Raw genomic sequence first — 4,644 nt, forward strand, 5'->3', positions numbered from 1 at the left:
TTGAAGCTTTGGTTTTTGTGTAAACTATTTGCCATCACAAAAAAAGAGTGGGGAGGAGATGGACGGTATATGTGTCATCTCATAATTTTATAACACAGAAACAGGCCAATTGGCCCAAGTGGTCAATGCCAGTGTTTCTGTTCCACAGAAGCCTCCTCCAACCTTGTGTCATGTCACCCTATCAACACAGCTTTCTATTCTTTTCTCCCTCATGTTTCTCCTTAAAGCTGAGCTATTTACCTCAACCACTCCCTGTGGTAGTGAGTTCCACATTCTCACCACTCTCTGGGTAAAGAAATTTTTATTGGATTTAATAGTCACTATCTTATACTTATGGCCCCTAGCTTTCATCTCCCCCATATCGGAATACAGAACCATAGAAAAGTTATGGTGCAGAAAGAGGCCGTTCAGCCCATCGTGTCTGCACTGGCCGAAAAGAGAAAAAAGAAACTAGTTTCTCATTTTAATCCCATTTTCCAGTCCCTGGTTTGTAGCCTTGCAGGTTACAACACTTCAGGTGCAGATCCAGGTACCTTTTAAATGGGTTGAGCATTTCAGCCTCAACCACCAATCCAGGCAGTGAATTCCAGACACCCACCACCCTCTGGGTGAAAAACTTCTTCCACATGTCCCTTCTAATCCTTCTACCAATCCCCTTAAATCTATGCCCCTGGTAATTGACCCCTCAGCTAGGGGAAACAAGTCTTTCCTATCTACCCTACCTAGGCCCCTCAAAATTTTGTACACCTCAAATAGATCACCCCTCAGCCCCCTCTGTTCTAAGGAAAACAACCCTAGCCTATCCAATCTTTCCTCATAGCTGCAATTTTCAAGCCCTGGCAACATTCATGTAAATCTCCTCTGTACTCTGTCCAGAGCAATTATATCCTTTAATGTGGTGACTAGAACTGTACACACAATTCCAGCTGTGGCCTAACCATTTTATACAGTTCTATTATTATATCCCTGCTTTTGTGTTCAATACCTTGCCCAATAAAGGAAAGCATTCCGTATGCTTTCTTGACCACCTTGCCCACCTGTGCTGCCACCTATGCACATGTACTCCAAGGTCTCTCACTTCCTCAACCCCTCTCAATAACTTACCATTTATTGAGTATTCCCTTGTTTTGTTTGTCCTCCCCAAATGCGTTACCTCACACTTTTCCGGATTGAATTCCATTTGCCACTTCTCCACCCACTCAACCAAACCATTGATATCATTCTGGAGTTGACAGCTATCCTCTTCACGGCCAATATTTGTGTCCTCTGCAAATTTCCCAATCATGCCTCCCTCATTTAAGTCCAAATGATAAATATATACAACAAACAGCAAGGGCCCCAACATGAGCCCTTTGGAACACCGCTGGAAACTGTTTTCCATTCGTTAAAACATCCATCAACCATTACCCTTTGTTTCCTGTCACTGAGCCAATTTTGGATCCAACCTGCCACTTTCCCCTGTATTCACGAGATCTCACTTTCCTCTGTATTCACGAGATCTCACTTTCCTGAGCAGTCTGCCATGTGGGACTTTGTCAAATGCCTTACTGAAATCCATGTAGACACATCCACTGCACTACCCTCATCAATCCTCCTTGTTACTTCCTTAAAAATTCTCTTAAGTTGGTAAGACATGATCTTCACCTAACAACCATGCTGACTATCCCTGATCAACCTGTGCCTTTCTAAGTGACAGTTTATCCTGTGTCTCAGAATTAATTCCAATAATTTGCCCAACACTGAAGTCAGACTGACCGGCCTATAATTTTCTGGCCTATCCCTTGCATCCTTTTTAAATAATGGTACAACGTTTGCAGACCTCCCATGTATCTAGTGAGGATTGGAAGATGATCCTCAGATCATCTGCTATTTCCTTCCTGGCTTCCTTCAACAGCCTGGGATACAATCCACCTTCAAGGATGCCAGTCCCTCCAGTACTCCCTTTCTCAGTATGTTTATTGTATCTAATATTTCACACTCCTCTTTAACTAGAATGTCTGCATCATCCCGCTGCTTAGTGAAGACAGAGACAAAGTATTCATTGAGAACCCTGCCCACATCTTCAGCATCAACCTACAGTTACCATGTACATCTCTGATAGGCACTACCCTTTCCTTAGTTATTCTCTTGCTCTTAATGTACTGGTAAACATCTTAGGATTTTCTTTGATTTTACTTGCCAGTATTTTTTTGTATCCTCTTTGCTTTCCTAGTCTTTCGTGACTGTCATAAGCTTTCTTTTTCTGCTTTACCTTGGCCTGTATGCTTCTGATAACCAGATTTGGCAGTACCACCCTTTTTCTTTTTGGGGACATGTCTACACTGTGCCCTTAGAATCTCACCATTGAATGCCTCCCACTGATTTGACACAGTTTTTCCTTCTAATAGCTGTATCCAGTCCACTCTCGCCAGCTCACCTCTCAGCTTTGTAAAATTTGTCTTTCCCAAATTTAGAACCTTTACTCCTGTTCTATCTTTGTACTTTTCCATAATGATGCTAAATCTAGCTATATTATGGTCACCAACTCCAAAATGCTCCCCCACTACTCCTTCATCCACTTACCCAGCTTCATTTCCTAAGTCTAAATCTAGAATTGCGCCCCCTGTCACTGGGCTTATTAAGTGCTGGCTAAAAACGTTCTCTTGAATGCAGTTCAAGAATTTTCTGCCCTCTGTGTCCTTCAACTACCCTAATATCAATTGGGTTACGAACAGTGTGAAGTTTCCAATAATTACTGCCCAATTGTTTTTGCAGTCAGAAATCTGTCTACATATTTGCTCTTCTAACTCCCTTCCACTATTTGGGGGTCTATAGAACTCTCCTAGTAGTGTGGCTGCCCCCTTTTTTATTTCTAAGCTTAACCCATATGGCCTCATTTGATGCTTCGTTTAGTATATCATCCCTCCTCACTTGATTCTTTAACCAATAATGCTACACCCCCACCTTTTTTTATCCCCCTCCCTATCCTGCTTGAAGCCTCTATATCCATGGATGTTGAGCTGCCATTTTTGCTCCCCCCCCTTAAGCCAAGTTTCCGTTACAGCAATGATATCATACTGCCATGTGTCTCTCTGTGCCCTCAGCTCATCGGCTTTATTTACTATGCTCCTTGCATTTACATACATACCTTTTAATATTACCAAATTCCTGTGCTGCACACTTTATAACCTGTGCTGCTTCTGTCTTTCAGAGTCACTAATTCTCCATCTCCCATTCCCTGCTCTGAATTTGCCCTCCGGTTCCCATCCCCCTGCCAACCTAGTTTGAACCCTTCCCAACAACACTAGCAAATCTCCCTGTGGGGATATTCGTCCCAGTCCTGTTCAGGTGTAGACCGTCCAGCTTGTACAGGTCCCACCTTCCCTAGAACTGGTCCCAATGCCTCAGAAATCTGATGCCCTCCCTCCTACACCAGCTTTCCAGCCACGTGTTTATTCATTCAATTCTCCTATTTCTATACTCACCTGCACATGGGACTGGGAGTAATCCTGAGATTACTGCTTTAGAGATGCTTTTCAATCTCCTTCCTAGCTCCCTAAAGTCTGCTGTTAGGACCTCATTGCCTTTCCTACCTAAGTCATTGGTACCAAAGTGGACTATGACCTCTGGCTGATCACCCTCCCCAGAAGAATGTCCTGCAGCCGCTCCGTGACATCCTTGACCCTGGCACCAGGGAGGCAACATACCGTCCTGGAGTCACGCCTGTCTGTTCCTCTAACTAACAAATCCCCTATTACTACTGCTTTTCCCCCTCTTCTTTCTCCCCTCCTGTACAGCAGAGCTGTCTGTGGTGCCACAAACTGGGCTCTGACTGCACTCCTCTGAGGAACCAATTACCTCATCCGTATCCAAAACAGAAAACCGATTGGTGAGCGGGACCCCAGAGGACTCCTGCACTATCTGCCTAATTTTCTTGGACTGTCTGGCGGTCACCCATTTCCTTTCTGCCTCCAGGCCCCTAAGCTGCAGCGTGACCACCTCTCTAAACGTGCTATATGCATAGAACCATAGAACACTACAGCACAGAAAAACAGGCCATTCGGCCCTTCTAGTCTGTGCCGAAATATTATTCCGCTAGTCCCATTGACCTGCACCCAGTCCATAACCCTCCAGACCTCTCCCATCCATGTATCTATCCAATTTATTCTTAAAACTTAAGAGTGAGCTCGCATTTACCACGTCAGATGGCAGCTCGTTCCACACTTCCACCACTCTCTTGAGTGAAGAAGTTCCCCCTAATGTTCCCCCTAAACCTTTCACCTTAAAGCCATGTCCTCTTGTGTTTATCTCTCCTAATCTAAGTGGAAAGAGCCTACTCGCATTTACTGTCTATACCCCTCACAATTTTGTAAACTTATATCAAATCTCCCCTCATTCTTCTACCCTCCAAGGAATAAAGTCCTAACCTGTTTAATCTTTCCCTGTAACTCAACTCCTTAAGACCCGGCAACATCCTAGTAAATCTCTGCACTCTCTCAATCTTACTGATATCCTTACTGTAGTTAGGCGACCAGAACTGCACACAATACTCTAAAGTTGGCCTCACCAATGTCTTATATAACCTCACCATAACATCCCAACTCCTATACTCAATACTTTGATTTATGAAGGCCAGTATGCCAAAAGCTTTCTTTACAACCCTGT

This window comes from Cetorhinus maximus, chromosome 10 (genome assembly GCF_964194155.1).
Source record: "Cetorhinus maximus chromosome 10, sCetMax3.hap1.1, whole genome shotgun sequence".
NCBI lineage: Eukaryota > Metazoa > Chordata > Chondrichthyes > Lamniformes > Cetorhinidae > Cetorhinus > Cetorhinus maximus.